General features: G+C 41.5%; 1 protein-coding gene across 5 annotated transcripts in view; it reads left to right on the plus strand.

The window, feature by feature from the left end:
- Positions 1-20190, plus strand: part of foxp1b (forkhead box P1b) — a gene marked incomplete at its 3' end in the record, with an annotated part of 141633 nt that overhangs the window by 23219 nt on the left and 98224 nt on the right. For all 5 annotated transcript variants that reach the window (XM_035662848.1, XM_035662850.1, XM_035662851.1 and 2 more), the window contains 1 exon segment: positions 9679-9722.

Consider the following 20190-nt stretch of genomic DNA (forward strand, 5'->3'; position numbering starts at 1 on the left):
AGGAATTCCACCTTGTAAAGCAGGGGTTGGTAAGGGGGTTGAAGATTTGTAAATCCCAATAATTACACTGTACAATGTGGTTGCAGTACAATTACCTTTGTCGTCACCCTACAATACAGCATTCACATTACGGTAAACTGCTCATTTTAAAGATGCGAGTGTGTGCAACATTATTTCATACCACCCAAGAGTAGACGTGCAGGAAATTTGACTTTATTAGTCAGATAGGATTGAACATGTAGAAGGCACAGTTCTTCACCTGGCCCAGTCCTGGCTTTCATCTGGGGGGATATTGAGTAGTAAACAGTGTGCCGAGAAGGTGAGCCGTTCAGATCTCTGCTGTCATGTCGGCATTAATGCGCCCAAAGTTTCAAAGGCAGGTTTTACGACCTACCTTACGGCCTCATCTATGTGGACAGCGGCATCTAAACTCTGGAGAACCTGCCACATAAAAAGCACATCTGTTAAAACCTAAATTGTAAAACAGCCCCCGCGTGTCCAGGCAGCATCGACTTAATAATACACTCAAAGTACGGCTTATAACACTCCCCGCAGCAACAGCAGTGATTGTCTTGTATTCACTTCTTTTGATCAGCTCTTACACCTTTTTTTGCCCATTGTAATTTTATGTCTTTTTCAAAGTTCTTGACCTTCAAAGAGTGTATTATCTTTCTGACATACACAAGTTTTCTGTATAGTCAAAAAGGCTATGAAAAGCTAGCAGTGTTTTTGATAGAATTTGCTGAGGGATTGTTGGGGGATGGGAGTATCACAGTTGAATCGTGAAGCAGGCACTGGCATCCCATCTGACATGCACATTTGATGATAGTTCAAAAGAAGAGTGAACATGTCCCCTTGTAAACAACAGCTTAAAATGTCCTGACAACGTGTTGAAAATTGGTCTGCTTTTGGATAGCTAATACGATACGTATCACAATACAGGGGTCACAATTCAATATATTTTGATATATTGCGATACTGTAAGCAAGGTGATATATTGCAATAAAGAGATTATAGAGTCTTGGCTCTGAGAATCAATATAATACCACAAAACAAAATATTGCAATATGATATTTTCCTGCACCTCCTACTTTTGTATACACTTAATCTAGTCAACTTTTAGTAACACGAGCTAACCTTGAATAAGACAAAAACAGAGGATCCATGTGGTGCTAAAAAGTCAGGAGTAGCAGGCAGATTATCAACTAATGCTATTATTCTCAGTCTTATGATTTAACACCACAGCTCCAGTATATGAGGCACTATCAACAGATCTGTGAGTGATGCAACTCAAGCAGCAGTTGTCATTACAGGGACACAGTTATTACGCACTTTTGCCAGCTCAGGCTCTAAAAGAGGAAGTGTGGTTTCTCCCCTCAAGGTATTCAATCATTGCTCCTATCTGTACTGTACGCATGTTGATCTGTGTCCTCCCTGCTCCCTCTGCCGCTGTTGGTTAGCTATGTGCCAGCGAGTTCTTTCAGGAGGACGCACACTTAGCTGTGGACCTGGGGGAGCGAGTGACACACAAACTAAACAACACAAATCTCAGAGCTGATTTGATGTTTCTTCAAAGGCATTTGGCAAATAACCTGAGGGAGAACCACTATGCAGTTCTGTCATGTACACAGTGTAGGGGGTCAGATAAGTCACCATTCCTGCTTGGAGTAGTCATGACATGGAGACATTGTTGGTGAGTGGGTAGTAACGGAAACGTGTTGCAGTTACAGTGCATTTTGTAACTGTTATATAGAGATATGATTACTTTGCTTGTGGTGCTGACAGAGTACTTTGTCGATGATGCACAATAGAGTGCCTATAAATATATATATATATAATATATTCTGGACTTTGTGTACAGTACACAGGTCGATTTTCTGTGCTTTTTGAGCTGTTCAAATGTGGAGTCAGTCTGTAATATTTGTATATATTTGAGTAAAGAGAGGTATCTTCAGTTCTAATGAGTTAAGAATGTACCTCATAGCTGATTTCCATTCATAAGCCAAGCTAACCCAATTCAAAAACAAGTGAATTTAGCCAACACTGAGAAGGTCAAGTGTTTTTACGGGGTTAGAGGGTCCAGGTACAACACCTGTTACTGCAAAAGGCACAGAGGGAACAATCTACACTGTTTTTACTCATCCTTCTCTGTCTTGTGATTATGTTTGTAAATTGATAACGACAGCACGGTTACATCTCGCATGAATTGAAAAAAGATTTATTTATTGTGATGGCAGAGGCTCTGTTTGGAGTGCAAGCTGGGTCCTAGCCTAATTGATGTTTTGGAAGATGAGCTCAATTGGATGAGTCATTAGGCCTATTACCAGAGTTTTATTAAATGTCCCCACCCAAAAAGTAAGGAAAAAAATCTGTTGTGGAATATCTCCTTCCTAGAATAACAGGAGGGTGGGTTGGTAAAAGGCAAATAATATATGTGTGAGATTGATCAGTGAGTAGCGACCCCATTATCTCCTGAGATGTTAATTACACTGTGCTCAGCTTGCATGTCAAAAGGCAGATAATTGAAGAAGGTAAAAGATGTGCCACACTTTATTTATGCTTTCACTTGGAGCGGCTAGAAGAGCTTCTTTCTTTTCTCCTTTTTTGTCTATGATGTATTTATTGTTCGGTAATATTACATTGTCAGAGTTGATCATTTTGCAAGGATATTATTCACAATCATTACCGAGGCCTGTGTGTGTGTGTGTGTGTGTGTGTGTGTGAGAGAGTGTGTGTGTCCTGTTTCTGTATTCACTGTCACAGCTTTCTAAAACGATTCATATGGCATTATCTAAACCTCTTCAAGATCTAGCATGTGTTGGATGGTGCCAATTTCTAGCTTAAATTTACTTTAACATTCTACAGCTTTTTATAAACATCTGAAATGTAACCCTAAAGTCACACTGAGACTTTGTTGCTAAAATGGACAAAAGTGCAGTCATGCTTCGTATAGACCCCAAGCAAGCTGAGAGAAGTTCTAACTCCTCAAATTTAATTTGATGTAAACAAAACAATGGATCTGTCACTAAAGGTAAAGTGTGTTACAAAGACTACAGCAGCTAGATGAGGACAGCAAGGGTGGTGAAACATAACACAACAGAAAAGAGAAAGAAATAGAGGATGGAAACATTTTTGGGAGAGCCTTAGTTCTGCTTTCCACAGCTAAAGTTACAGTATCTGCCAGAGTGGTCCTCTGAAATACACGCTCTGAGGTGAGAGGGCGCAAAAAGCACCAGAAACCCTTTAAAAGGCTTTTCTTTTTTTAACATTGTGTCTGTATTGAGTGTAGTTCCCCCACACGAGTAGCTCGGTGTCTGTAAACTTCCTATTGACAGCATATAAGCCATAGGGGACATGCTGTACTTAAAAAATAAAAAAAAATCTTGTTTGTCATTTCGTGTGCTTATAGAGATAGCGTCAAACTCTGTTTCCTGTGGTTTCCTGTGGAGAACTGTGGTGTCTCTGTGTGCTGCAATTTACAAATGCACGTGAACGCCGTCTGCACTCCCAAAATCGACATATGCACACACACACACACACACACTCCTTGGGCTTCTTCTCCTTTCTGTGTTGTCATCATGACTTGGGGGTGGAGCCTGAGGGGAGTGGCGAGACTGTGGTCATCACACCTCAGGGGCTGATGGACAGTTGCTGCACAGATGATTTAGTGCATCACCTGGTGGACACTGGTAAGAATGAGCACTGCATGATGGAAAACCACCAAAACCCTGGGAAATGCAGTCTGGTGACCACACTGTACGTGGCTTGACATTTTGTCTGGCTTTGAAGTTCTCTTTCACTCATTCGTATGTAAATGTTTTCCCTTCCAAAAGTGGGTTAAATACATTCAATCTCAGAATAAGCAGTGGTTTACAGCATTTCTAATAATGATGAGAGACACTAAAAATAAGTGTAAAATTCCATCTCTTATGTAACAGTGGAGGAGGACAAAGACAAAGGTCCAGCGGTGGTTTTAGAGCAGGATTTCACCGAGGTTTTTGTTGGAAGTGTTGAAAGAAGCAACTGTTTAAAGCCCTCCTCTTCCTGAAAGGAAACTCAGATGGAGCTGAGGGCCGTAGTACAGGTCCACCTTTGCTCTAACACGAGGAGTGGTAAGCCCCCCCTCCACACACACACACACACACTCATACACACACACACACACACCTTTACTTTGCTTTGTCTGAGCAATATCTGAAATCCATTAGCATCTTTCCACTTGTTTATCTGCCTTGCCAGCAGACCAGAAGACTCCATAAGGCAGACAATGAACTTCATTGGATTTAAGGTTTTTATGGTATTAACTTTGAAGTGTTTTTTCTCATTTTGGCCACTTTTTGTTTGCCAGAGAAAGACCTCCGCTCTCTCACATGCCAGCCAGCAGTATTTTGCTGTGGCAGCGCAGTCTTATCTGCGCTTGAGGTCTGTACTTTAATGGGCTTTATTGATCTAAACAACATCAGGGGTTGCGGTGATGTTATTAAGGCAGAGATAACTTCTGTGTAATTCCACTCCAACAATATATTAGCCTTTTATTGGTCTAAATAACTTTGCCTTTTAGACAGTAATGCACCAGTAAGTCACAGCAGCTCTTCATGTCGGCAGGATCTTAATAAAGCATTTCCTCTGGACATCCTGCTGCGGAGAGAGTGAAAAACGACAGGTTAAAAGGCATGCTGGGAAGTTTCCATGCCATCACTGTAAATTATCTCTTTTGAATACATAAATAAAGCTCGGAGAGAGCTGTGAACGGGAAGGGGGCGGGGGATTGGGTGCAAGTTTGTACAAACGTGTGTTCCAGCGCTTTCTCTGTTTCACACGTGGAGGTCCTGTGAGGAAGAACACTGCACATTCCAAAAGTAGACTGGAATATGTGCAACATCATGTAGGCTGTTACAGACTAGTGTTGTGCTGTTACCCTGTGGTTATATTTACTGCTGAAACAACGATCAACTTATTAATCATTTTAATTGTTGGTTAGACTAAGTTAGACATTTTAAGATGCAGCTAGGGAATCTGATTACTCTGCAATTGTCAAATTCTCTAAACTATTAAAACATAAATTGAATGAAGGAAATAGAGTGTTAGCATGTATAGTATAATATTCAGTATGTGTTTGCTAGAGCATGTATAGTAACCACCATTAGGCATGCAGTGACAGATATATAGCTAATTATTTGATACAGAAAGAGGTTATTTAATGTAAAGAAAATAATAACAATAATGATGACAATATAGGTCAGTTGTCCAGCTTTGGAAGTTCTTTAAAGGTTTGTTTGGGCATAAGAAAATAACATTATAATAGAAAATAGAATAAATGATTGAGTTATTACTGGAATAATGGCTGTAATGTAATGATTTGGATGGTTGTTGTTTATTGACAGGTTTCTCTGCATTGATTTAATGTGCGTGGTGCATTGTGCGTCTGCAAACTTCTTAATGGACAGTTGCAATATTTCTTTCCTTTCAAGGGCAGCATATATCTAATATTTATACGAAATAACGAACCCATTTATCTGGAAGTGTATTTTCACGGGGTGGGGGGTAGGGCTTCATAATTTGCAGCTATTTAAAGCCCTGGTTTTGGTAATGAATTATTTTGTCATCTCGACTGTGATGAGATTCATCTTTAATAACTGTAACAATTATTTTATTAAAAAGAGAAGCCATGCATTATGGCTATCTCGCCAAGGTCTCAAGCTGGAAGGAATTCTCATTAAGAGCATTATATTACCCCGGTGCGCTTTCAGTTGGATGTCCCGCTGAAATTACATTAGGTGTCAACAATGTTTGTGTTAGAAGTAAGCAGTCATATTTACAGAGGCTAGCTTTTTCATTTGCTGGCTGACACTGGGAGATGTATTAAAAAAGATACTAATGCTCTGTATCTGATTAAGTCACTTAGAGAGAAACTCCTCCAAAGTGTTGACTTTTAATATAAGGCGAGCCCTGTTCTGTCATCAACGCAGACATAAATCTTTATTTGGAGATGAGGAACTTTTGATTGCTTGAGATTATTCAGTGATTTATTTGGTTGGCACACAGGACTGTTATCACCCCTCGTTCCCAACATTTAGATCCTTTCCAAACTGTAAGCATCAGGTTGTTTGTGTCATGATTGATTCATCAGTGTCTTTTCATCTACATCCTGTGTTTCTTCTGATGGTTAGCGTGGTGTGCAACATTGTGTTTTGTTAATGGTTTCAGGCCCAGGGTTGCTGCTAATGACATGGTTGTAATTGTTTGTCAGTGTGATAATGTGTGATTTCCTATTTCCATGTAAAGTTGGACATTTGATGAAGGAGGGATCTTGTCAGGAAGACAAAGTGCTGTCATTTGTCACCAGCTAAATGAGCTTCTCTCCCGACATCCTCTTGGTTTTCAGCGGCAATATTATATTCACAGATCCTTTTTTTTTTTTTGGGCTGTTCCACATGCTTCAGTGCATTGTATAAAAGAGCCTAGATTAAGATCAAACCAACAGTGAGATACAAGTTTCTAGAGTCCCTCAGGTTGTGTTCTGTGCTGACATATAGAAATCTGTTAACTGTATTTCACAGAAAGACAGAAGTGAAATTACAGAGTGTGGTAATCTTTTATTCTTAGTGTGTGCTAGGAGTCATCACTTCCTTAAACCTAACATTTTTAAACTGAGAAACTATTTCATCATCGTCAGAGGAAAGACTGTCAGTTCATGTATACATTGAGTTAGGATCTTCTGATCTGATCATATAGCCAAATAGCTGTCTTTGGCTACCAGTCAGTGATATATTTTGTCCATTTTGTGTGTCTCCAGTAATATCATAAAGTTATGAGGCACACATTTGCAGCAATTGAAGGACAGGATTGTGAGACTGCCTTCATACTTTCCAAAGTCTTTGATGCAGTCGCCCCCTGAACAGGCTCCTTCTGTTTCTGATTAGACTGATTCCATATTGTGGGGTTGGGGGCAGATCCTTCCTAGTTAACAATCTAATGAGCTAAACAAGCCAAACAAAGGGGAGGTATATTGAATAGGTCTCCTGAGGGAGCTACTTATTGTCGCAATTGCCCCTCTGTCTTCTCTTTCCACTCCATATCGATTCATGTCTTCATTGGTTATGCTCTGTCCGCTGTAACACATGGGTGGTGTAATCAGCTAAATGTAGCCTCTGCTTTCTTATTATTACCTGGGTGCTTAACACTGATATATATTTTTTTCCTTCAAGGACAAATGGTGTAGGAGAAGGCAGATCCCGTGTGAAGTCCCCGAGCTCTCGCCGAGCGGCAGATCCCTTTTCGGTGCCAGCTGTTCTCTCAGATACACCAGGCCGTGCTGAAATTCTCTTAATATAATTCTGGGGGGCTCGGGAGAATTGTGCAAAACAAGCGTGCCAGCCAGGAGAACGTTGAATTTTTCATCAGCGGGCCTCAACTCGCTGAGTTAGTGGGCAGCGCTCTCATTCATGAGCAGATGTTCAGCGCAGTTACACTCTGCAGTTAATGTGAACTTACTGGCCTCTCTGCCATTGGCTGCAAGGACGTTGGCAGCGACCTGGCATCTGAGAATTACTCTCAGTAAAAGGCGCAGGCCTGGAAAGCGTAGCCCCGGCCTTTTTTAGCCACTTCCCAGCCCAGGAGCTGGATCCTGGACAGGGGAAGGCACTGACAGCCCATCCGTCTTCGGTCCGACATTGATAAAACACTTGCCACTGTTTGCTCAGGGAATAGCAGTGAAATTCCTGAAGATAATTTCCACAAGTTTGTAATTTCTAATGACTGGTTACACCACCCAGCAGGTGAAATATACTGTATGTGTGAGAAATCTAAGTACATGAAGGTACCAGCACCCAAGCTTTGTATGAAACAATTTTACATGCAGAGGAATTATTCCAGTACCCTTGAAAGAGGAAACTCATAGAAACAAGGCACCTGTGAGGGGTAACATTTTGGCCCTGGTAGGTCTATAGCTGAAAGCAGCTGGTGCTGTGGTCAGCCTGGTGGGCTGTATCCTCTCCCCAGCCCGGTGCTTCAGACATCTGCATGCCCAAGCTGCTCAGCCTACGTTTGATGTGGCCATACAGATCTGTAATAGCTTCCTTCTAACTAAGCAAAATGCTATTTGATGTAAAGTGCCATTAACTGGTCAGAGTGTGTACGTGACATCAGGTTTTGTAGGCGGCATGCCAATCATCTCGAGTGTGTGTGAAAGTCATCACAGTGAAGTTGTGCATATGGGACTTAAACAGTGGAAATGACAAGCTCTTGTTTCCTCTGCACGTCTCATTTTCACTTTCTAATTGGTCGTTTTCAGGTTGGCTTTACGAGAGCAAAACTAATTAGTGTTTCTAAATTCAGCAGGAAAAAAAAGTCAGTCGGGCTTGATTGTTCTGGTTTCCTCTCCTGTGTCAGGCGCTCAACAATAAAATAAGACTCTAATCATTTTCAAATTGCTCGTATTTTTAAACCCCAGAGCTGAATGTCACTCCCGGTCTCTTGGCATTTTGTTTGGCAAGATCAGGGAACAGTGGTTGCCCTCTCGCCTGTGCGCTCTCTTTGTGATTCGTGGGAAGTTTGGACTTGGGGGCCGGTGGAAAAAAAAAAAGAACTGTTGTGTTTTAGGTGGGGTTGTTTCTGCTTTGATTGGGAACGTCCTGCTGACAGGAGCAGCCTAGCAAGTTTACAGTAGCTGTGACATTGCTGTTACCTTTATTCAAAGTGCTCCAGCTGCAGCGAGCCCTCAGGAAGCCCAGCTCGGGCCCACATGGGCGGCTGGCGGCCCACAGAGAGGAGAATGAGCCCTGTTTGAGTTGGCAGACACTCCCCTCTCGGGGAAGTTTTGCTGCCTCTGCAGAAAGGCCAGCGGCGGCGGCTCTGGTGGGGCGGCGGTGATTCTCGGGGCAGGATGGGCTTTTTCCACCTCTCCTCCCTCTCAGGAAACACATTTTGCTGTTTCTTCCCTCTGTGTTTGCAAACGGAGGGAAGGAGTTAAGGCTAGGGGGCATGGGGCAGTGGGACTGAATGACAGAGCTCAGCTGAGTGCTAACGTGTGGTGATTTGAAAAGGACTGTTTATTACCCTGAACAGGCTATATCAGCATGCTTGGTGGAGCTTCATTCACATATGATATGAATGAAATATATATGAATAAAAACACTTGAGTGTGCTGTAAAACTGTTTTTATTTTCCCATCAACACTGTAGGGATTCAGTCTTCAGAAGCCAGTAATTAAAAAGTGCTTGGTCTAAGGTTAGGGGGGAGCAGTGTTTAAATGCAATTAGTTGCAATGCTCAAATTAATTTTGACTCATTTACAGTTTTTGTCATTATTTGCGTAATCAAGGGAGTTCTCGTTTGAGATGCTAAATATGTACCCACAGATATTTAATTCTGCCTTAATGAACATTCATGTGAAAGTGACCTGTTTTGTGTCCCTCCACTTTTGCTCTCACACTTAACTTAGAGATGTGTGTGTGTGTGTGTGTGTGTGTACACTCAACCAAATAGCATCTGAGGTGACTCCACTGTTACTATTTATGTTTGCTTTTTGTTAGTCACCTTTACATTTCAAATAATTTCCACTGTTTCTCTCTCTCTCTCTCTCTCTTTTCCTTTCTACCACCCCCACCCCATGACTTTCCTTCCTACCTCCTCTCCTCTTCTTCTCTCCTCCCCTTCTCTCTGCTGCTCGCCGGTCCAGTCAGGAGACTCCAGTGGTGACATCCTGTGGAGCCAGAGATCAAAGTAAGTACTTCTTATGCACGTCAGTTAGCACAGAAACACTGCTTGTGTATTATTTTTTACATCCAACTCATCATAATTTTCAAACTTTTGGACCAACTGGTTTTTATTTTATTTTTAAAGAAGGGCATTGTGTCGAAATTGTTGTGCGAGTTTGATGTGATAAGAAAAAGGTTTTGCATAGCAGCCGATTTCCTCATTTCCTGATGCAGTTGCATATTTACATCACTTTGAATGAGGCTGAACATGACAACAGTGACCAGTTCAGTCAGGCCTGAGAGTCCTCTCAGTGCTGACCGCTGAAAGTTGTCTGTGAACCTGAAAAGTAAAGAAAATTGCAGATAGTGTGCCAGATCATGTCTGCATCCCCCTGACTCTCCTAGAAGTCATTACTCCTTTGTGTGGTGTATAAACACGTCAAAAACAAACAATGACCCCGGGCAGACTCCACACTGCAAAACAATTTCAAAGCCTGTAGTGTAGTGTAAACACAAAACATGGCTAACCTTCACGCAGGGAAGACTTCACCTTAAACCCGCTGTTTGTTTTATAGTCCCTGTCGACCTTGGTCAGAAATAGTTTACATCTCTTCGGTTCTCTTCTGGTCGATGTAGCTCAGGTTCTCTGCTGACATTTTGGTTGAGGCTTTCAGTGGACCTCCGCAAAAGGTTGGGATGTTGTGTTTTGATTGAGGTTGCAGATTTTTATTATTTGAATACATGTTAAATACATATGACTTTTTTTTTTTAGAAACATCAGAATCAGGTTAGAAAAAGCCGCGAGATAGCATTTAGACCATCATGGGACATTAAAACTCTCAATGGAGGCTGTACTAATACATTTATTTTAGATAGACTAAAGTCACCTTTTCAAAATAAAAATGATGGCAAGAAAAAAGCGAGGCGGATGACTCTATGATCTGTCATGAAGTACAAATATTGTCAAGATGTTCCAGCAAACTCAAATGTTTTTCTAAACGGAGCGTTAATACTGTTTTGCTGGGGTGTAGATTTCCCGTACAGGGACCCTATGTATCAAGTAGTGAATATTCATATTCTTGTTTCATAGACTCCTCTGCCTCTGTGAGCTCTTTCACACTGAGCCGGGGGTGACTGTAGGCTGGTGTGAACCCGTATTTTTAATAAAGCCCAGCTGCTGAATGATCAAATAGTGTCTCTAATTAAGGCCTGAGTGTACACCCATGTAAAATTCTCTGTGGAATGCTAACAACCTGTGATATTTCCAGAGGAATTTGCTGTGCAGGTCTCAGAGAGAGGGGCGGGTGGGGAGTGGAGGGTGTTTGGGGGTTTGGAGGGAGGAGGGGCAGTGTTCATGTGGCAAGCCAACATGTTGTTCACATCCGTGTCAGATTGAGGCTAATGAAGGCCAGACTGATCCTTGGATGCAAGCCTTAAGTAAATGATCCCTCTTTGAATATATTAGAGCCTCGTAGCGGCGTTGCGCCTCCCTGCCGTGCCAGCGCTGCTGCTACGTGTTGTCTTGTGGTCTGACGAGGCTGGTCAAAATGGCAGTCACGGTGTTCGATCACGTTGTACACCATCCAACCCGATTTCAGTTTGTCTTGCAGCAGTATTGTTGCATCGAGTCGGTGGTGAGGAACTACACACACACACTGATCGTTTCCACGTTAGTGCTTCTGCAAAACAGTTTGATAGTAAATGGAAAGTATGAGTGTTGTGTTATTTGACAATGTAAATGAGCCATCTCAAATTTTTCCCCACCCTCTTAAGAGGGATTAAATTTACATAACAGGCTGGAGTTTGGTACTCATGCAAATTGTTCATGCAGACAAACCCTAGTTTTCCCATTTTGCAGTTATTATTTTTTATTTTTTATTTAAATTGAAATAATTAGGTTTATCAGAACATGTAAACGTAATAATAATGAAATACATTATAAAAATAGCAAAGAGTTAGAAAAATAGCAAAAATAAATAAATCTCACTGACAGAACTTTTCCACTGCAATTTAAGGCCACACTGGCACTTTGCATGTAAATGAATCCTAAACGTGTAATTACGAGGCACTTTTGAATATTGATTGGAAAGACAAGGACACAGAAATGAAGCACTTGTGAATGCACCCCTCCTAAGCTACTGTAACAACCCATTAATAAATACCTTTCTGGCTCTTTAGTGCTGGGCTTGCCTTACACTGAGTGAAACAATGTCGTTTGATTTTCGCTGATATAGCATGTGTACTTCATAGATGGATGGATGGGATGGATCCAATTAGCCATGGTCATTGCTCATGTATTTAAGCTGACAGTGGGAGTCTTGCATAGAATATCCTTGATTTGGGTAGTTTTGTAAAATGCTCCTGCAAAGTACTTTAAAAGCCCATAAAAAGCACATTGTGAGGAATGCACCCTAGATGGAGATTTGATTTACAGCTGTAGCAAATGTTCTCAATTAGACATGGGAGGGAAATCATTTATTTTCAGTAGACAGTGTACAATGATGGGGAATACTTAAAAGATAATAAAGTGACCAGGATCCATACCTTTTTTCTTTTCCTATTATATACAATCAACACTGCAATTACTTCTGACTTTTACTTAAGATTTCATATGGGGTTTATTAGCACATAATGCATCTTTGAGTACAGAGCACTCACTTCCTGCAGCCTACACGGCGCACATTTGCAGCAGGATTGATGGCTTGTGACACCAGCGGCACAGGTGCACGTAGTGTCTCATAAGGCCCCCTGACCTTTCACATGATGTGTACCATGCTGGCCTGTTTGTAAGCGCGAGCCCTGTTTGTAAACACGGACAGAAGGATGAGAGGCGCATTTGCCCCGGTCGTGCTCAGCTCGCAGACAGGCACAACGCAACGTGACAAGCAACAGATGTGTCACACAGGCTGAAATCAAAACAGCCGTCCGGCACGGAGTTGCGCGCACCCCATCAGACGTGGTTGCTGTGATGAGGCGGGGAGGCAGAGAGCGCTGCTGGCAGACGAGACAAGGCAGCGCCTCTGCTGCTCCCAGCTTCCTGTCTGGAAGAGGACAGGCCCGTTTGTAGGCTGCTTTGACACCCCTAGTCACTTTGTCATCTGGGGTGCTCGCCGCAGCTCTGATCACATGTACACACTGCATTCAAAGAGCGTCACATCAGCCGTGTGACAGGTAGGCTCCCAATGAGACAACAGCCAAAGGCGATGTCCTTTTCAATACACTGTGTGAGTACAAATGCACAGTGCGCCAAGAGAAAATAACATCATATGACATCATTCTGAAAGCTCTTATGTTGTCTTTTTTCAGTTTGGAAAGAAGTTTGTAATACAGTGTGGTTTTCAGAACGGCCCTGAATCAGAACAGAGAGACAGGCACTAAAGTCACACTCAGTCCATCCACGATGTCCTCTTCATGCAAACCCATTGTTGTGTGTGACAGGAAATGTGCAGCAGGCGTTAGCTTTACACGTGTTAATGATATTCTCAGCAGCTTAATCTGCCCATAGCCACTGCCCCATAAGCAAATAGTGTGGATGAATGTTGAGCTGTGGGGGGAGAAATAGGAATCCATCATCAGAACAAGTGAATGAATGAAGGTGCCGCAACAGCTGCTTGACTGATCATGTACTACAGACTGTCACCCCACATCTGTTTACTACTCCGACAGCCACACAAGTGTTTATATCCACGGGTGTAATTGAGCTATTTTCCCGAGGGCAGCTGTAACCCACACTAAGTTATATCCCAACTTTCCATTAAAGCGTGGGGGGAAGTTTTACTGATAGTAATCACGCCCAGCAACAATGCTATGTAAATATGGCTTATCAGCTTTGCCAATTTGGTTAAGTGGCATGTACGTGGGTGATTCACATATTCAGCTCCGTGGCTCCAGCACAGGCCACATACAGTAGTCATTTATTAAACATAGGTAACTTGCATTGTTAAGAAGTATGTATAAAGCATGCACATAATCATGAAAATGATGCTGTGTAGAAAAAGATGCAAATACGCTCACAAAGTCTTTAACCGACCATGTGGGCAAACTTAACTGTCTGCATGCGCAGTATATGGAAATTGAAATGGGAACATCTAGATCTAAAACACACCATTTAAATATTCAAATGTTAACACCAAACAATATAATGCATTATGGCTCTTAGTATTTGCGTACAACTCTGTTTGCTGCTGTGAGCTGGGGATGATACAAGGAAGAGAGATAGTGAGGGAGAGACACTGGGTGGAGGATATGAAGCACACAAACAAAGCCTTTGTCTGCCAGTCATAGGAAAATGGCATCCGACTTTGTATGTTAATTCTTTAAATGTTACTTTAAGTGCCATTATTGTACATAATATATCAATATCAGTCTAATCAGATTTTTATTTGCGTATGTTAATATAACCGACAACCTTTTCTAGTAATTAAACAGTAGAGAGAACATGGGTGTGAGATATTAATATTTTTTGATTATCTTTGTTTCATTGTGGTTACAGGGGAAAAACAGAAGAGAATAAAACCACTGAGGTAGCCGAGTTGCAGAGATAATAGGCCGCCTTCCCTTCCTCCACACAACTGAATCTTCACTAATTTGTAGACACGTTTTCTAAGCAACCCAGAGCTCTAACTTTAGTTTAAACTACCAGTGTTTTTCCATGTTGACAACACAATAATTTCCATCCCTAATTGTCTTCAACTTAAGGAAAGCATTTCAGCTGTCCGTTTTCACACGCGATGTTTCTTTTTTCCTTGTTGCAAGCGACTATTTTGCACAAAAATCAAATTGAAAGTTATGCAAGGTGCTCAGAATGTGGTCACTGCACCTTTGGTTACCGTTTAGGTATATAGCAGAAGTTCTAAAAATCAGAAAGTGCTGAGTAACAACACATTCTCTTTCACATTCAACCAATCACAATGAAGGCAGCAAACATAGTGGCGGCTTCTTTCTGAACGTTTAGAACACTAAATGGTGGGATCAGATACAATGGAGCCACAGGTAAACTGAAATTAGCCGTTTACTGTAGAAACAAGGTTTCTCCAGAATTAAAAAAAATAATTTCTCCTCCAAGTTAGTGCGTCGAGCAGAGGTATTTCCACCAGAAAATTCCGGGAAAACAAAACCATAATGGAAATCCTAATCAGAAAACCTTGTGCGACTGGTTTCTGGTGTCTGGTAGGTCTTTCTTTGGAAGGAATTCTCCAGAAAGGATGCAAATTCTATTAAGAGCCACAGCAACGCTGGCTCCTTTTGAATGAATTAAATGAACACTTTATACTTTGCATGAGTGTATTTGCCAACATAGGCAAACCGACAGAAAATAAGTGCTACCCACAGAAACAGTGTTAGAAAGCAATGCAAAAACACTAAAGTCCCATAGGATCCTTTTGGACATTTTGCAGTACACTTATATACATTACACTATATAACCATGTCTTATAAATCATTCTCTTCAATCTCTTGGCACGGATTCTATAGGTCAAACATTGAACAGGCAGACACAGAGGGATGGTGAGAGGACCACTGTGAGACAGAGTACAATATAGTAAAAGATGGCCATTCCACACTGTGACATCTGTAGCCACCATTAACACACAATTGTTAAGTGGAATCTGCAATTTTTAATTCTATAGGCTGCACAATAACAGCCCCCAGTAATGAATAATTTAAGGAATAAGGAGGCTTTTTCACTTGCGTTTAAATTTAGCTGGTGTCATTGTCCAGCAGTATGATTAATAGTTTATCAGTCTTGACTATACATCTCTGTGAAATATCTCTTTCCATCTGTCATTAAACTGCACATGGAAATTGGTTAGATTTTCAATCAGGCATAGCTTAGCCCCCAAAAATGAGGAAAATTACAAAGGGAAATAGCCATCAAGATGTACTCACATGCAGGTAAGGCTGTGACCCAATATAGGACATCATTTATGGAATAAGTCTTTCCAGCGCTATGCATCTGCACACGTCTCTCTTGAATAATTAGACTTTTTTTGTATGAACATTGGATTGAGACCTCATACAAGGCACAACATGCATCCTAAATGTGGTTTTAAATAAGCCTGAGGTATGTAGCAGTGAGAGTGAGTTGTGAGAAAGGGGGCCTACCGCAAGGGGTTGACCAGTGAGTCAGAGATTGGCTTCCCTGTCAAATAAAGATTAGGCCTTTATTTCACCATCTAATCCCTGTAAATCTCTTATGGAGGAACTTGGGCAGTTCAGGGGTTTTAATGGCGCAGAGGCTTCACCGTCTGCATGTTTTCCTTATCTCTGAATGTGCACATGTAGACATGCGCTCCCTCGTTTGTCAGTGCATTTAAGTCTGGATTACAAAGCAGTTTAAGTTGAAACAAGGAGGTTGCTATGATTTTTTCTTCTCCATTATGTTGTCTTTTTTTATTTATTTTTAATAGACTTCCTTGCTAACAAGCTGTAGTTCAGCTGAAGTTACTCACTCATATTTAGCCTTTACTGTATTTAGCTAACTTGCTGCAATGTGACGTCTTTGGCTTCACTTTCTTACATTTAGTTATTGAACTAAGGTTTTTTCCCCTCAAATATGCTGAACATTCCTTTTATTGAATAATTAATGTGTATATTGAATTATTGAAGGAAGATAATTTCTGATCAGATTAATATTAACTCCCTGTGAAATATTAATGACTAATGTTAAAAACGATGAACTTATGGAACTATTAATATAATCATAAACAGACACAGTAAAAAGTGGCATGGAGTCAAAGTGCTAGGACTGCTCCGATCCCTTCTAATGCAGTTTCCCTTGAGGTTGGTGAATATGAAATATTGCACTAGTCGACTTTGTGCTCAGAAGCTCGGCTAATGTCATTGGCAAGTCCTGCCCCGGGGCTGATGGCGGTGTCACGGGGGGGGGGGAGTTCACCAGCATTTGTCTGCAGGTTACCATTGTCACCTTGTCCACACATGACCTGAACTATGGCCAGGGGAAAAGTTACAAAGATGTTTTGGTGTTAATATTGGGCCGGCCCTTTTATCACCCCTGCTGATTGGCAGTGCTCCTCTGCCAGCTCTAGTATTCAGCTCCACCTCCCTGCTCTCCCTCTGAGGCTGCTGACTGAACTCAAATGTGCCAGCTTTACCATCTTTACCTTCTTCTTTTTTCCACTAAAGGTGGTGCAAAATAATTTTCATCTAGCGAGCCCAGAGATGGTTAAATCCAGTCCTTTATCAGTTTTGATTAAAACTCTCTTTTAGACTAACGATATTCAGCAAAGATTTGATATATCATTTGCCATTCTTTGGTTATTACGAACTGCCGATTGTATTCATAAAATATGGAAATCAGAGAAAAATAAACCATTATTGTAACATAATGGTAAGCACCTAGAAAATATGGTTACATTAATTATGTTTTAAATGCTAATGCCAGTGAAGAACATAATAACGAAGACATGAAAGACTCTATTCAAAATCTGATAGCCAGGGAGAAGCAAATTATTTCAAATATTTGATATTTAAATTATTTTCAAATGAACAGAGACATGAGTGGAGCAGAGGCGAGTAGTTTCCCCTGGTGATCCTCCAGGCGTCTTTGTTTCCTTGGTGTGTCTCCAGCTCATTAATGTTCTAAGCATGTGAGACAACCAGACCCATACTCTATAACCCATAGCTGGGTGTCACCTCGGGCCCAGCACACACACATATATACAATACACACGCGCATATGTTCACACACAAAAGTCCCTCAGCCGTTTAAAGTCCACTGGCTCTTTCAGGAAGTGATGGCCGCCGAGCTGCCCTGATTAAAATGACAATAGTCTAATTAACTCGACCTCAGTCTCAGTGCACTAAAACGGCTGATGGCTCGCCAGTTCCTGTTTGAAAACCCTTTGTCTCCTCATCGTCCAAAAATATGACTTCTATTTTTTTTTTCCCCCCGCAAAACGCCTCATCCCCATTTGACGAGATTTGCTAATGGCAATTATTTCTCATAAGCTAATTAAATCTAGGCAAAAATTTCCGTTCTTTTTTTTTTTCTTTCACCCGTAAAAATCCTTATGTGCAGTTCTCCAGGGATTTATCATTTGGGGGTACAGTATCACAAGCACCTTCAAGCCATCTTAGTCATTTAGATTATATACAATTCCAAATTGGTGTTTTGGTGTTCAACCTGATTTTATTTCAAGCATTTTTAATCATAGTCATTTACCCCTTCAGTCATCTGTATGCCTGCGTGCTGCCCTCTGCTCTCGGTGGTCAACAGGCCAAACAGCCAGATAGAAAAAGGCCAGCATTCAAGCAAAACAGTCCAGAATCTTTTACCCTCTGCACCCAGCCATATTTGAAATTGAGACTTTGTGCCCCCACGATTCTTTTGCATTATTTGATTGACTCATCTAAAGAGAGAGTAAAAAGAACAACAACATAAAAAAAAAACTTTAAATGACTGAAGAAGAAGCAGCTTTTTGTTCTATTATCCTTCTGTTGGTGATTAAGGTCTATAGGGAGATAATTACGCTTTAGTCTGGAGTTAATGAAACGAAAACTTCTCTTTTCTTGTGAAAAGGAAGGGCAGATCTTTTGTACTGCTATCTGCAGACATCTCCCACCCTTGACAAGGCGCACAGAGGATTGCTTTTTGTTTTAAGGTTGCAGCCCCCTCCGCTGCCTGCTGTCAGTCTGTGGCTGATATGAGGGATCTGTGAATGAAGCCAGAGTCAATGAGGTCTGTCTCCGCTGCACTGTTGCATCTGCCTGTCTGTGAACGTTATGCACGCTGGAGAAAGAAAAAAAAACATCAAATGAAAACATCACAACAGGTCATGTGGGATATGTGCTGATTTGAATAAAAGGAAAAAAAAAAGAGACTTCCCGATATCTTCATTCTAACTACTCCACACTGTAGTGTTGTTACAGCGCTCCTCTTAAAGCGACAAGCATGTGTTCGCCATCAAATGACCCTGCTTTGTCGAACATAAAAGGAATGTACAGATTTGAATTTATCACACGGCAACACGGGAGGCATATGTGTTGTCTGACTTCAGACGCCCGTTTTGAACACACAGAGGTGTTGACCGAGCCTGCGCGACACAAGTGGTGGCCAGAGAGCACATATTAAACTGTCCTTGTGGAAGTTCACATCTGGTGTGTGAGGCTGTGCTGGTTGTGGTTGTGTGCATGTGTGACTGTGGGGCAGCGTCCCCCACCCCCCCCGTCCACATGCCCCAACCCCTCCGACAGCACTCTCACATTTCATCATCTGTTCTCCAGCGCCAGGGTGCTCCGGCACAAGTTGGCCGCTCTGGATCCATCTGTTGTTATTATTTTCCACTGATAATTGGCTTGAACAATGGAATGCCTGTGTCCCCCTTGCCTTTGAAACCCTACACCCTGTTTATTTTCCAGAGGTCTCATTTCTGCTCTCTCTCTCTCTCTCTAACTCCCTCAATTCCTCCCTCTCTTCCCCCTTTTGCAGCCTCCCTTCACCTAGTGTCACCTCAGCCCCTAGCCCTATCTCCCTCCCTTCTCCCCATGATCCATTTTTAGAGGGTTTCACATGAAAATAACATATTTGACTGGTCACATCAGTATTTGTCACTTAGCATCTGACGCCACTCTCCAGATTTTCTGGAGGGGCTTAGCTCCCATTCTCCTCTGGGTTTTTTTGGTTTTACTCTGACAGCCCCCTGCCTCTGCATTCCTGTCCTAAATGAGAAAAAAACGGACAGAGAGACAGATGGATATGGAGAATAAGAGGGAGAGGGAGGAAGAAAGACATGGACAATGGACCTTTGGTATAAATCAATTTATTCTCCTGATTATTTTTTCCCATTTCCACTAGGAGGTGTGCAGAGGAGAAGCACACGTAAAGATGAATTAAAGAATCACAAGGTGTATTTTATTTTAATCCAGGACATAATTTAATGAAAACCCACACCAAAAAGTGACCTACTTAAATTAATTAAATTTGATATTTTAAAATTTAATTAGTGTTTTAAGTTGTAATTAAACAGTTTCGTGTTGAAGTCTTCATGCTCTGGTTACATTTATTTTAATTTCCTATCAACAATCAGACAAAGTAATACTGGCAAAGCAATGTTTGTTTCAATGTAAATACTCATGTACAGTATCTGACAAGACAGTCATACCTAAACAAATCTTCTTCTTACAGCTTCTCTATAAAGTTCTGTTCTTCTCATTAGGGACACTTTCTTTTTTTTTGCCCTGTTCCTTTTGTTCTGCCTTGTGTGACCGTGTTGATGTTCATTTGTTCTGCCTGCTCTTGTCTAATTAAAAGAGGCCAGGACAGGTAGGGCTCTCAGCAGGCATCTGCTCTGTGCCAGTTCTTCATTTGCTGAGTGTTTGTGTTTATGCAAAGGGGCCTCTTCCTGCATATTTAATCCAGAGCAAGGCACCAGCTTTTGTTGTGTTAGGACCACATACCTCCAGTCCCTCTCAACACTGCAGTCTGGGCTCTACTTCTATCTCTCTCGCTCGCTTTCTCTCTCTTTGTCTCTCTC

The sequence above is a fragment of the Morone saxatilis genome, unplaced genomic scaffold, assembly GCF_004916995.1.
Source record: "Morone saxatilis isolate NCDOM2014 unplaced genomic scaffold, NCSU_SB_2.0 Contig18, whole genome shotgun sequence".
In the NCBI taxonomy this organism is placed as follows: domain Eukaryota; kingdom Metazoa; phylum Chordata; class Actinopteri; family Moronidae; genus Morone; species Morone saxatilis.